We start from the raw sequence: 15,387 nt of genomic DNA, 5'->3' as shown, positions 1-15,387 counted from the left end.
CACAACTTAAAAAAGGCTTCAGTTTTGTGCTCTTTTCAAAGGGAGGTTTCCACCCAATCCATTCGGAAGAGGTAAGATGTATTTTCTAGGGAAATACGATGTGTGGGGTGTGTATTATGTAGCGTCCATGGCCGCCGTCCGTCGGATTCACTCACCTCCCGACACCCGCAGCCATGGATCCGTGAGCGCTGGTCCCCATCTCCCTCCTAGGAGACGCCAGCGCTCACTTCCGCTCCGTTCGGCTGTGTCCCGTAGGACGCTCGCGCCCGGCCTTAAAGGGCCAGCGCACTCCAAATAGGAAGTCGTCATCATCATCAACTGCCACGATTTCCTGGTCAATAAGAAGGCCCCTGGCCTTCTAATCCTTGCCTGAGCATTGTTCGTTTTCCCAGTCTGTCTTGCAAATGGTCCCTTAGTGTTTCCCGTTCCAGTTGTTACCTGTGCCTTGTTACCCGTGCCTCGTTCCCCCTGCCTTGTTCCCTGTGCTGTGCCTTAGTATCTAGTCGTGCCACGTCCTGTGTCATCTGCCACGTCTGGAGGAATCCGCCACGTTCTGTGTCATCTGCCACGTCCGGAGGAATCTGACACGTTCTGTGTTATCTGCCACATCCAGAGGGATCTGCCATGTCTGGCACAACTTGCGGCCCCTGTATCATCCGCCACGTTTGGCGTCATCTGCTGCACCCATCTCCATCTGTGCCAGAGCTGCGGTCACCATCTGGAATATTCAGGTACCCTTGTGCAGGACTTTGTATTTCTGGGGTGTCCTATTTGGCCAGCTGCCTCCCCGCTACGGCGGTACGGCTTAGTGGGTCCACTAACCCGCTTCGTGACAGTACGCTCAGGCCATGGACCCCGCTGGTCAACCTGTGACTGACGACACAAGCCATGCTGGCCGAGATGGAGGATCTCCAGTCACGACAAGACCAGCTCCTCCTGTTGGTGAACGCCATAGCCCATCAGCTGCTTGCTCCAACCACAATAGTCACCGCACCAGTTCCTGCGGTTCCGCCTGCTACACTACCTGTCTGTCTGTACCGGTACCAACCCCCTGTGTTTCTTGCCGCTACCTCCACGCTATGACGGTGATCCGAGGTCCTGCAGGGGATTTTTGAATCAGTGCCTGATCCATTTCAGACTACATGCCAGGTCCTTCTGTTTGGATGACGTCAGGATCGCCTTCATCATCTCTCTCCTTACTGGCAAAGCCCTGGCATGGGCTAATCCTCTGTGGGAACATCAGGGACCAGAGACTTGCAGTGCTTCCTACAGACCTTCCACTCGATCTTTGAGGAACCTGGGAGAGTTTCTTTGGCTGCTGCATCTTTGCTAACCCTACACCAGGGAGACCTCTCCGTGGGCAATTATGCCTTCCAGTTCTGTATCCTGGCTGCTGAATTGACCTGGAACAATGAGGCTTTGGTGGCTACATTCTAGCAGGACTGTCTTCAGGAATCAAGGACAAGCTAGCAGCTCGCGATTTGCCATCTACCCTGGACAATCTTATCCTACTCGCCTCCCGAGTTGACATGAGGATCCGGGAACGTTCCCAAGAGGTTCTCCGGGAGAGAGAACTTCCCAGTCTGGATTCTGCTCTCCTGCAATCCCCCTCAGTCATCCCAGAGGATCAGAGTCAGAGTCCTTATGTCAAGTTGTCTACCCAGGAGAGAAAACGCAGACGCACTTCTGGACTTTGTTTGTATTGCGGCCATGGAGGCCATATTGTGCGTCTGTGTCCCCAGAGGCCGGAGAGACCCCTTTGCCTAGGATTGGTTGGAGAGACAACCCTAGGTGGAACGGAACCCAACAGAGCATTCGGTTCCAAATTGACTATTCCTGCGACCCTGGTGTCCGGCGACAGTTCGCATCAAGTCTCTGCCTATCTTGACTCTGGCTCTGCTGCAAACTTCATCCAAAGAGAGCTTGTGGATCATCTTCAGTTGCCCACAGTCCCCCTAGAGATGTCTTTGGCTGTTGCCTCACTTAATGGACTGCCTCTGCCTGATCCCATCATTTCTAAAACCAAGCCGTTGAGGCTCCAGGTTGGAGTCCTTCATTCTGAAATGATTTCTTTCCTTGTTTTGCCTAAGGCATGCCCCAGTCCTGGACTGGAATTCTGGAGAGGTTCTCCAATGGGGCTCCAAGTGCCATGGTCGTTGTCTGTTGCAGATCCATCCTGTCAAGCCTCCTCTGCCTCAGTCGTTGGCAGGACTGCCTCCCCAATTTGCTCAGTATGCAGATGTTTTCAGCAAAAGGGAGGCTGAGACGCTGCCTCCACATCGGACCTATGACTGCCCAATTAAACTGGTTCCTAACGCCTCTCTCCCCCGTGGACGGGTATATCCTCTCTCCTTGCCAGAGTCTCTATCCATGTCGGCCTATATCAAGGAGAATCTGGAGAGGGGTTTTATAAGAAAGGCTTCCTCCCCGGCCGGGGCTGGATTCTTCTTCGTTAAAAAGGACGGATCCCTTCGTCCCTGCATTGACTACCGGGGTCTCAACCTGATCACAGTCAAGAACAAATACCCGTTGCCACTCATTTCTGAGCTGTTTGATCCCATACGAGGAGCCAACATTTTTCTAAGCTAGACCTGCGGGGGGCTTACAATCTAGTCTGGATTCGCCGGGGTGATGAATGGACGGGCACTACGAATACCCAGTGATGCCCTGTGTAACGCTCCCGCAGTGTTTCAGGAGTTCGTTAACGATATCTTCTGGGATCTACTCTGTCTGTGTTGTTTATCTCTATGATAATTTGATTTTCTCCCCAGATCCGACGACTCATCGGAGGCATGTCAGTCAGGTTCTGCTACGTTTAAGGGAGAATCATTTATACGCCAAGCTGGAGAAGTGAGTCTTTGAGAAGAGTTCTCTGCACTTCCTGGGCTACATCATCTCGGATCAAGGCCTCAAGATGGATCCTGAGAAAGTGAAAGCTGTCCTGGAGTGGCCACGTCCTCAACGCTTAAGGGCCATACAGCGGTTCTTGGGATTCGCCAATTTCTACCGGCAGTTCATTCCTAACTTCTCTTCTCTGACGGCTCCCATCTCGTCCCTTACCAAGAAGGGTGTGAACGCCAAAGTGTGGACTCCAGAGGCAGAGTCCGCATTTATTAGCCTCAAGAAAGCCTTCACTTCAGCCTCGATCCTACATCATCCTGACGTATCTCGGCAGTTCTCTCTGGAAGTGGACGCTTCCTCTGTTGGTGCAGGTGCACTTCTGTTCCAGAGGAGCTCCAAAGGAAAAGCAGTAGTATGTGGCTACTACTCAAGACTGTTTTCTTCTGCTGAGCGCAATTACTCCATTGGGGATCGGGAGCTACTGGCCATCAAATTGGCCCTGGAGGAGTGGAGACATCTTCTAGAGGGCGCTGCTCACCCCATCCTGATCTTCACTGACCACAAGAACCTCACCTTCCTTCAGTCTGCACAACGACTGAATCCCCGTCAAGCCAGGTGGTCGCTGTTTTTCACCCGTTTCCATTTTCTGCTCCACTACCGTCCCGCGGACAAGAATGTGAGGGCCGATGCCCTGTCCAGATCGTTTGAGACGGAAGACACGGTGGAGTCCCTTCAGACTATCATAGACCCGTCCTGCATTGTCACCGCTTATCCTCTGCAGATTAGAGACATCCCTCCTGGGAGGACGTTTGTTCGGTTGGAAGACAGGAGAAGAATTCTCCACTGGGGACACAGTTCTAAACTGGCTGGGCACGCCGGTATCCATAAAACCCGAGACCTGATTGCTCGTCACCTCTGGTGACCCACGCTACCTAAAGATGTTCTGGACTTTGTCTCCTCTTGCACGGTGTTTGCCTCTAACAAAGTGACTCACTCCAAGCCTGCCGGCCTGCTCCATCCTCTGCCTGTAGCCAATGCCCCCTGGCAGCACATTGCGATGGACTTTGTCACAGACCTTCCCCCCTCAGCAGGATGCAACACTGTCTGGGTGGTGGTGGACCGGTTCTCTAAGATGGCGCATTTTATCCCGCTGACCGGCCTACCTTCTGCTCCTCGACTGGCGAGTCTTTCGCTTTCACATCTTTCGCTTGCATGGCCTGCCTCTTCACATCTTGTCAGATCGGGGTGTTCAGTTTACTTCAAAGTTCTGGAGAGCCCTCTGTAAACTCCTGGATGTGAGTTTGGACTTTTCCTCAGCCTATCACCCCCAGTCCAATGGGCAAGTTGAAAGGATCAACCAGATCATGGAGAATTATCTCCATCACTTCATCTCTTCACAGCACGATAAATCGGTACAGCTTCTTCTTCCATGGCCCGAGTTTTCATACAACAACCACACAAGTGAGGCCACCACTTCCACTCCATTTCACATCGTGTACAGTCAACATCCCAGAGGCCCTCTTCCTGTGTCGACTTTATCTCAGGTACCCGCTGCTGACTCTGCATAAGGGGACTTCCTGCAAATCTGGCAACAGACCCGGTCCTCTATTTTGCTGGCGGTAGATCACATGAAGCAAAAGGCGGATACTAGGAGTAGAGAGCCGCCTCAGTATCTTCCTGGGACTAAAGTCTGACTGTCCTCTCGGAACATTCACTTGAGGGTGCCTTCATACAAGTTTTCTCCCTGGTTCCTTGGTCCTTTCGAGATCCTGCAACAAATCAACCCTGTCTCCTATAAGCTGTGGCTGCCTCCTACCCTCAGAATCCTTAACTCCTTCCATGTGTCCCTCCTTAAACCAGTGGTCCTGAACAACTACAGCAAGACTTCTAGTTCCACAGTTGCTCCCAGCGGCCCTTCCGATGTATTCGAGGTAAAAAGAGATCCTGGACTGCAAAAGGGTAGGAGGAAGGACTTTCTATTTGGTGGACTGGAGAGGGTTTGGTCCTGAGGAGAGGTATTGGGAGCCAGAAGAGAACCTCAGCTCTCCTGCTCTTATTAAGAAATTCCTCTCTCGCTCTGGCCCCAAGAAGAGGGGGCGTAAGAGGGGGGATACTGTAGCATCCATGGCCACGGGCCGTCGGGTTCACTCACCTCCCGACACCCGCAGCCATAGATCCGTGAGCGCTGGTGCCCATCTCCCTCCTAGGAGACGCCAGCGCTCACTTCCGCTCCGTTCGGCTGTGTCCCGTAGGGTGCGCGCACACGCTCCCGCCCGGCCTTAAAGGGCCAGGGCGCGCAAATAGGAAGTCGTCATCATCAACTGCCATGATTTCCTGGTCTATAAGAAGGCCCCTAGCCTTCTAATCCTTGCCTGAGCGTTGTTAGTTTTCCCAGTCTGTCTTGCAAATGGTCCCTTAGTGTTTCCTGTTCCAGTTGTTACCCGTGCCTTGTTCCCCGTTCCTGTTTCCCGTGCTGTGCCTTAGTATCTAGTCGTGCCAAGTCCTGTGTCATCTGCCACGCCCGGAGGAATCCGCCACGCCCGGAGGAATCCGCCACGCCCGGAGGAATCCGCCACGCCCGGAGGAATCCGCCACGCCCGGAGGAATCCGCCACGCCCGGAGGAATCCGCCACGCCCGGAGGAATCCGCCACGCCCGGAGGAATCCGCCACGCCCGGAGGAATCCGCCACGCCCGGAGGAATCCGCCACGCCCGGAGGAATCCGCCACGCCCGGAGGAATCCGCCACGTCCGGCGCAACTTGCGGCCCGTGTGTCATCCGCCACGTTTGGCGTCATCTGCTGCACCCATCTCCATCTGTGCCAGAGCTGCGGCCACCATCTGGACTATTCAGGCACCCTTGCGCGGGACTTTGTATTTCTGGGGTGTCCTGTTTGGCCAGCTGCCTCCCCGCTACGGCAATACGGCCTAGTGGGTCCACTAACCCGCTTCGTGACATATCATTTATCCAAACCTGGAGAATCACCCTTCCTAGCAGCCACAGAGACATAGTATAACAGTTCTTTGTGATGTTTCGGGATAAAAATCATGGAAGGTGGCAGTATCCCAAAGAGACCCCACTTTTGGGTTGAGGGGCATTGCATGGACAGTGTGTTCGAAACAAAATATTTTATCTTTTGCCAAAAGTCAATAGTTGGGCATAACCAGAGACAATGTAATAAGTCTGCATGCGGTGCTCCGCACTTTAAACACGAATGGTCAGAGGAGTTACCCATGAGAAAGCCCTATAAGGGGACACGTAAGTCCTATGGGCTATTTTAAAAGACATCTCCCAGGACATGGCTGATTGGAGGTATTTGGCAGCCATAGTTACAGATGATAGGACATCGTCATGAGTTATTTGATCTAAGTGGTCCACCCAGTAAGATGCGCCTAATCTCGATTTAGTGTAGTCCAATGGATGTCTTAAAACGTTATAATAGGTAGTGATTAGTCTTTTTCGGCATTGATGAGATGGAGTTAAGTGACAGAAGAGTCATCCCAGTCTTGATCTTGTAAGTGTCTAATGACCTTGTGAGCATGTTCGGGTACTAATCAGTCTCAACCGGCAGGGATAATACGCTGAGTTCGTACGAAAGGAATCACACCACACAGAGTCTGGTATAAAGCTCCTTACTCAGTGGCAGGAGAGGCGTCTCTGCTTTATTACACACATTTGTTCTATATCTCCTTTCTCCTGGGGGTGGGTACATGTTATCACACTTTTATAAAAGCACGTATCACTGTAAGCCTCTTGTTACTTGTGTCATCCTTGGATAGGTTCACCCTTATCTGGTCCTTTAGATATGTCTTCATAGTTCATAGTTCGTTCATACCAAGAAGTGACTTGTTATTGTATTAGGGCGTAGTCCCTGTTCAGGGGCCATCTTGCCACGTATACTTATCTAATCCTACTATTGCTTCATCACAATTATGTACACAACTCCTAAGTCTATATTTTATTAAAGAAAGAAAATTATTATAAACATTAACTTCTGTCCACTCCATCCTTCACAAGCATACCTACAGGCCTGCATGTAATAAAATGGGTGTTGGCCCAAAAAATCATATTGTATACGTAGTTCATTAAATGAGTATGGACGACGAGTGAGCATGTTAGTTATCTGATTAATACATGTCAAGCCCCCCCTAGCCCATCCATTAAAAACCACATGGGGGTTGGCATTTTGGAAGTAAACGTTATGGACCCAAAGAAGAAGTAGGAAAAATCTAGGGTTTAAACCTAAGTGTTGCCTGACCTTGGTCCATGTCTTCCAGGAGGACATGACTAGGGGGTTAGCCCATTGACTAGGTGATAGAGCCGAGTAGGGAATATGTAAGAGGCATGTTAAGGAAATGGGTTTTGAAAATTGTTGGTCCAATGTAGAATCAGTAAAGCAGGCGCTACCAGTTATCCAATCTCCAAACACTCGTAGTTGAGCTGCCATATTGTATAAGTGAATCTGTGGAAAATTAATCCCTCCATTTTCACGATGTTGCTGCAATATGCATAGGCTCACTCTTGGTCTCTTTTGGTTCCAAATGTAGCCTCGAAAGAGAGTATTCAGCCGCCTAACGTCCACTGGTTTCAAGTATATAGGCATGGATTGTAGTAAGTATAACAATTTAGGGAAGACAACCATTTTTAATAGATTAGCCCTACCTAAAAATGATAGAGTAAAGTGCCTCCAAGCCATGAGTTGGGATTCCAAATATGCAATAAAGGAATTAAGGTTTCGTTGATATAAACGTGATGGTTGTCTCGTGATGCGTACCCCCAAATAGGGAATGTAATCAGAGTTCCATTTAAATGCATGCTTCGAAGACCAGAGTGGCCTGGAGGGACCCTTAAGAATTAGGGCTTCTGATTTTTGTAGATTGATCTTGAAACCTGACAGGGCACCATAAATTGAGATATCCTGGAGGATTGGTTGTAAAGTAGAGGCAGGGATACATATGAACAACAAAATATCATCTGCAAATGCCGATAATTTAATTTGAGAATCTCCAATTTGTATGCCATGAAAACATGCTAGGGACTGGAAATGACGGAGAAGTGGATCTATGGACAAATTAAATAGTAACGGTGAGAGAGGGCATCCCTGACGCGTACCCCTGAAAATTGAGATAGGAGGCGAGTTAAGCCCATTGATGGTAAGGGATGTGGTAGAGCAGGCCTGTGAGTGTGAAAGGAATGTTAGAAAGCGGTCCCCGAAGGCCCGGGACTGCAACACTGCTGTGAGAAATGGCCATGATAAAGAGTCAAACGCCTTTTCCGCGTCAAGTCCCAGCAGCATGGTCACTGGGGAGGAGGGGTCTAGTGCAGATACCGTGGCTGCTACAGCCTGATGGATACCTTTAGTGGAATGTCTATTCCTTAAGAAAACCAAGTGGGTTGGGGCAATGATCGGTCCAAGCATGGTTTGGAGGCGGTCGGCCAAAATCTTTGTTAGGAGCTTATAGTCTTGGTTTAAAAGGGAAATCGGGCGATATGAGGAAAGGAGGGTTGGATCCCTGTCAGGTTTGGGAAGCAATATGGTCCTGGACTTATGAAAGTTAGGCAAGTTAATCTCTTTACTAAATATGGCTTGTAAGGTCCTCGTCAATGTTGGTACAATATCTTGCAAAAGATTGTAGTATTCAGCCGATAGGCCGTCAGGACCGGCGTTTTATGATTGGGTAGTTTAGAGATTGCTAAAGCAACCTCCGCCTCCGTGATATCATTATTTAAAAAGTGGAGTTTTTTTAATTGGCGATTTGCTTCAGAAATATACATCTGGCGTGGCCAAAATACCACATTTCGGCCTTTATCGGCAGGTTTTACTACCACATCATGCCATGATTTAATCCTCTCCAAGCTCTCTCTCTCTCTGAACTCGTCAGATTGTCATTCTTAATTTTCTTTTGAATGTTTTGCTAATCTTCAGAGACTAATTTGACAAAAAGATCTACTGCGGGGCAAATAGACAACGGGGGAATTTTGTAGATTTGGTTCTAATACAGATATGAATCTTACCTTCTGATATTCCCTCTTCTTGGTGAAAGAGTTTCTCAAATATTCGCAATGTTTCTCGTTCCTCAACTGTCACAAATAAATAGTCTAGGAAATTGGTAGAGGAGACCTCCAATTTGAATTTTTCTTAGATGTTAAATTTAATTTTCCCTCCATGCTCAGGTGTACGCCACCTAATGAATCATAGAAATTATAGGTATGGGGAGAGAAGGAAAAGAGAGAGCATGGTGGATTAAATGTCGCCTTCAAGTGTTCTATTGATACCGACTATTATAATAGGAAAGGATTATATTGTGCAATGTCCCCTTTTATTGCCACATTGTGTGTTATATTATTAAATTAATACAAAGTGTAGTTACGACTTTCATCTGATTCCACTAGGGTAGAAAGCCTGTTGTTTGCCTTACTACCTTAGTGAAAATAGAAGAGGTAGTGCTGCAAGGATTATTATTATATTGTAAAATACCCTGCATCTGCACTCCGCAAGAGGTTGTGTTGAATCTCTGTGAGCAGCTGCCTAGTCACGGAATGCGTTGTTGGTGCTGCCGCTCCAATCAATTGGTTGTGCAGCAGCGCAAAAACGATTGCGATTTAGGTCAGTGAAAAGTTTCTTAGTCTGCAAGTGCGTTTTAATTATTATCTTCCCAGCACTGTCGCTTTGATCCTATTTTGAGCATACAATTGATTCAGTAACGTGAACTATAGAACTCTCACTCAGTGAGCAGCTGACTAGTCACCGAGTCTGCTGTATTGTGTATTCTCAGTGTTGCCGCTGCGATTCTCAATTCGGCGGCAGTGCAGAGATATTAGCTTTTGCTACGTTTTGGCAGATAGACAGACTGCTCTTTAGTAGTAAACACTACTGCTTCATAAAGTTGTAAAGCTCGCTGGCTGTACGCCAGCAAGCTGTCAAAGTATTAGCTGTGAGTGCCGCGACGTCATCAGCACTTGACAGCTCAGTAGCCTGTAGTGATATTCCCACTACGTACGTTCGCTCCAACTTTGAGGAGCGAACTAAATGCGGTGAGATTAGTTTATAAATTCCATTGAACTAATCTTGCTCTCTATAGTCATTAATCTTTCCCTATCTTCAGGGTCGGTACGGGGTACCCATATGTGGTAATAAACTACTGATTGGACCCACAGCAAGGCTCAGAAGGGAAGGAGCGCCATTAGGATTTTGGAGCATGGATTTTGCTGGATTGGTTTTCGGTTCCATGTCGCGTTTGCAACCCCCTGGAGGGACCAAAACAGGGGAAACCCTCCAAAAGTGACCCCATTTTGGAAACTACACCTATCAAGGAATTTTTCTAGGGGTATAGTTAGCATTTTGACCACACAGGTTTTTTGCAGAATTTAGTGGAATTAGGCAGTGAAAATGAAAATCAACTTTTTTTCGGAAAAAGCATTAAATTTTTACAAGGAATAAAGGAAAAAAGAACCACAACATTTGTAAAGCATTTTCTCCTGATTACGGCAATACCCCATATGTGGTAATAAACTGCTGATTTGACCCATAGCAGCGCTCAGAAGGGAAGTAGCGCCATTTGGATTTTGGAGCACGGATTTTGATGGATTGTTTTTCGGTGCCATGCCGCCTTTGCAACGCCCTGGAGAGGCCAAAACAGTGGAAGCCCCCCAAGTTACCCCATTTTGGAAACCCCCCTCAAGGAATTTTTCTATGGGTATAGTGAGCATTTAGACTCCACTGGTCTTTTGCAGAATTTATTAGAATTAGGCGGAGAAAATTAATATCACAATTTTTTTCCACTAAAAGGTTGAATTTTCTCATTTTCACAAGGGATAAAGGAGAAATAAACAACCAATTTTTATAAAGCAATTTCTCCCGGGTACGGAAATACCCCACATGGGGTCATACATTTTTTACATTAGAAATTAATTAACCCTTTCAGGACTGATCCATTTTTTGCTTTCTTATTTTTGTTTTTCACTACCCGCCTTCTAAGAGCCATAACTTTTTTCTTTTTCCGTCAGTAGAGTGATTTGAGAGCTTATTTCTTGCGGGAGGAATTGTAGTTGTTTTTTTATTGATTTTTTTTGGGGTGTTCATCGTGCGGGAAAAATAATAGTTGGGGTCGTTACGAACGCGGTGATACCAGATGTGTTCATTTTTTTCCTATAATGAAAGACTTATTATAGGAAAAAAATGCAGGGTTTGTTTATATAACTTGTAACTTATTTTTACACTTTTTTAAAACATTTTTATTATCTTCTTTTACTTGTCCCACTAGGGGACTACGAGACTTTCAGCTTTGATCGCTGCTAGAGTACATTACACTACACACGTAGTGTAATGGACTCCAACTGTCATTGTGACGTGACAGTCACACTGACAGGAAGTCTCGGAGGAGCGGCAGGAGGCTGCTCCTCCAAGGCTTCCATACATGGCAACCCGGAGGTAATTGTCTGACCTCCGATTGCCACGACAAGCATCGGTAGCCCCCACGATCACTTCGTGGGGGCTGCCGATGTGCTTCAAACCACTAAATGCGGCGACGGCAATCCGTTGACGCATTTATGGGGTTATTTGCCCAAATCAGCGGCGATAGTCCCCTGACCGGCAAGGCTGGAGTGTCAGCTATCGGACAGCTGACCTCCCGGTTCCCGGACACTGTCCATTAGGACAGTGTGCGCCGGGAACTACTCTGCAATAGTACGTCTGGATGCGGGAACTAACCCCTCTGCAGGACGTACTATTGCGGAGCAGCGCGGCAAGAGGTTAAAGATCAAAGATTGTGCAAAAAATTGCAGATCTTCTACTGCTGAGAAAAGATCAAAACAGGAGGTGGGAGAAAAGGTCAAGACTTTGTCCAACAGTGTGATGTAACTTATAGATAATTGATGCATAGAAATGTTAATTACCTTCTTGTGATGTCTTGGATTTTGTTCCAATCCCTTATTCATTTTTCTCGTACCGTTGGACGACTGATTGTAGTTCTGTTTTCGTTTGTATCTTGGTAAGTCACGTGTAGAACTCACGCTACTACATAATGTCATATCATGGTGACCGCTCTGTGATACAAAGATCACATAGGAGAGGAAAGACTCAGTGATTCACCATTTTGTCTCCGATTCCATCAATATATTTTCTTCTGTTGAAAATCATTATTATCACATATCAATTTCTTTGTTTTTGTGCTCTCAATTTCTTTTTCCCACACGAGGCATTGTTGATCCAATTGCTTTTTAAATGTTTCTAACTCCTCTTTGGACATCTCTGCTTTTAATTTTTGCTGGATCTTTTCCAGCTCGTTATCCCGGTTTTCTAATGATGTGTTATTGAGTCCAATAAGAAGCTCCATCATTTTAAATGAACACGCACTGCAGTTCTCCTCCCATTTAGATGGAAAATTCACATCTTCAATTGGAAATGATGGGAAAACTTGTATGCGTAACCCCCTCGGTATAAGGTTCCGTTGGAGATAATTTGCTGGGAATGCTCGGTTCCACCAAACTTTCATTCTTTTATTTACAAAGCTTTTGAAGGAGTTCTGTGGCTCCATAATATTTCTCTGACTGCCAACACCTGTGGCTGTGGAGTCATCTTTAACCAGCCATGACTGTTCTCTGGCTCTAAAATCCATAGTTGGGTTTCTGGCACTATATATATATGTATAGAAGGTAAAAATTCGAGGCACTCACCGCTGTTTCTGTAACTCCCGACCATGTAATCAAGAAGTGACCGGGAAGCAGCATGAGCACAAAAAGCTAGAACGGGGTTTGGGGGCAGTGGCGGATCATCGTTAGGAAGGGCAGCCGCCCAAGGCTCCCTGTGGGCCCATGGCTGCCAAACCCATAACATTTATTGGCTGGGCTGCACGAGCCCCCTCAAGCCCGTGGCTCCTAGCATTGGAGGGGGCCCCGATGCTAGCGACAGCCACATTCACTTGTATCTGCATCCTCAGGACGCAGATATGAATTAATGCTATAGGCTGCAGGCCAAGTTAGGACTGCAGCCTATAACGTGCTGGGAAGAATCCCTGGGCAGGCCGCCATAATGACGTAACTGCATCACGAAAGTATGCGCATGCGTCCTGCCTGGAGACAGTGCAGCGCACCGTCCGTCGCGGGAACGGGGCAAGGTAAGTACAATGTTTTGCTTTGGAGGGCTATGTGGCAATATACAGGGGGGTGATTGCTGTGTAGCACTATATACAAGGGGAGGGGGGATATGTGGCACTATATACAAGGGGAGAGGGGGCTGTGTGGCACTATATACAAGGGGAGGGGGGATGTGTGTGATGCTATCTACAGAGGCTGTGTGTGTGGCGCTATCTACAGGGGTTGTGTGTGGTACTTTGTACAGGGGCTGTGTGCGTGGTGCTATCTACAGGGGCTGTGTGTGGTGCTATCTACAGGGGCTGTGTGTGGCGCTAGCTACAGGGGCTGTGTGTGATATGCTATCTACAGGGGCTGTGTGTGTGGCGCTATCTACAGGGGCTGTGTGTGTGTGTGGCGCTATCTACAGGGGGCTGTGTGTGGCGCCATCTACAGGGGGCTGTGTGTGGCGCCATCTACAGGGGCTGTGTGTGGCGCTATCTACAGGGGCTGTGTGTGTGACGCTATCTAAAGGGGCTGTGTGTGTGGCGCTATCTAAAGGGGCTGTGTGTGTGGCGCTATCTACAGGGGCTGTGTGTGTGGCGCTATCTACAGGGGCTGTGTGTGTGGCGCTATCTACAGGGGATGTGTGTGTAGCACAATCTAGAGGGGGCTGTGTGTGGTGTTATCTAAAGGGGGCACTGTGTATGTGGTGCTTTACTTTACATTCTGAGTCACTAGATTTATAGCGAATCTGTCACCTCTCCTGACATGTTTTTTATAGGAAATCCTTGTCTTCACAAAATGTCTTTGTGCAGTCCAGGACTGATAGACAATTGCGTGTTACTATTCCCCTTGTCAGGTAGATGTGTCCCTGTACAGTGTGATACTGTCAGTATGTAGGGACGCAGCCCTTTGACAAGGGGAATCGTAACACTCATCTATTAATGCTTGCACAAAAAGGTAGTGTTAACAATAGTCGTGGCACAGCAGGGCGGCGGAGTAGGGGGGCCCAAGTTTGGGTAACAGCCCAGGGCCTATGGCCTACTTAATCCGCCACTGTTTAGGGGGCCTTGTTCTGGAGATAGGCGCCGGTCACAGAGGTGGGACTCGCATCTATCTGACATTTATAACATATCCTGTGGAGATGTCCTAAATGTCCTTCATGGGAAAACCCCTTGAAGGGGATAGACCAATCTTACCTGTCCATACAGAAGTGACATTAATACATTGGGAGGAGCTTTCAGTTGCCGGTTAGTTGTCCATTCTACGATGGTTGGAAACCGAACAGTTTCTATGGCGATGACGTTACATGGGAGCCCTGCATGTTGTCCAGTGGGAGCGTAGTCTGTTTAGAAAGAGAAAAATCCTATATTTATTATACTATTACAGGAAAAGGTATAGTAGGGGATAATGTTTCATCGATACCACCTTAACACCAAAAATCCTGATTAGAGAGCGGACCCTGTCCCATATATACATATAACTGAACAGTACATTATATACAGTATGAGGACAGTAAAGAGGAAGTACAGTATATACAGTGAGGACAGGTCTCACATATACATATAACTGAACAGTACATTATATACAGTATATATGAGCACAGTAAAGAGGGAGTACAGTATATACAGTGAGGACACGTCCCATATATGCAGATAACTGAACAATACATTATATACAGTATATATGATGACTAAACAGGGAGTACAGTATATACAGGGAGGACATGCTCCATACATATAACTGGACAGTACATTATATACAGTATATGTGAGCACAGTAAAGAGGGAGTACAGTATATACATTGACACATCCCATATACACATATGACTGAACAGTACATTATATACAGTATATGAGGACCGTAAAGAGGGAGCATAGTATATACAGTGAGGACACATCCCATATATACATGTGACTGAACAGTAAATTATATACAGTATATATGAGGACAGTAAAGAGGGAGTACAGTATATACAGAGAGGACATGCTCCATACATATAACTGGACAGTACATTATATACAGTATATATGAGCACAGTAAAAAGGAAGTACAGTATATACATTGAGGACACGTCCCATATTTACATATAACTGAATAGTACATTATATACAGTATATATGACAGTAAAGAGGGAGTACAGTATATACAGTGAGGACATGCTCAATACATACATATAACTGGACAGTACATTATATACAGTATGAGCACAGTAAAGAGGGAGTACAGTATATACAGTGAGGACATGCTCCATATATACATATAACTGAACAGTACATTATATACAGTATATATGAGGGCAGTAAAGAGGGAGTACAGTATATACAGTGAGGACACGTCCCATATAAACAACTGAACAGTATATTAAATACAGTATGAGGACAGTAAAGAGGGAGTACAGTATATACAGTGAGGACATGTTTCAAACATACATATAACTGAACAGTACATTATATACAGTATATATGAGCA

Source organism: Rhinoderma darwinii, chromosome 5 (assembly GCF_050947455.1).
Source record: "Rhinoderma darwinii isolate aRhiDar2 chromosome 5, aRhiDar2.hap1, whole genome shotgun sequence".
NCBI lineage: Eukaryota > Metazoa > Chordata > Amphibia > Anura > Rhinodermatidae > Rhinoderma > Rhinoderma darwinii.
This window is presented reverse-complemented; position numbering follows the sequence as displayed.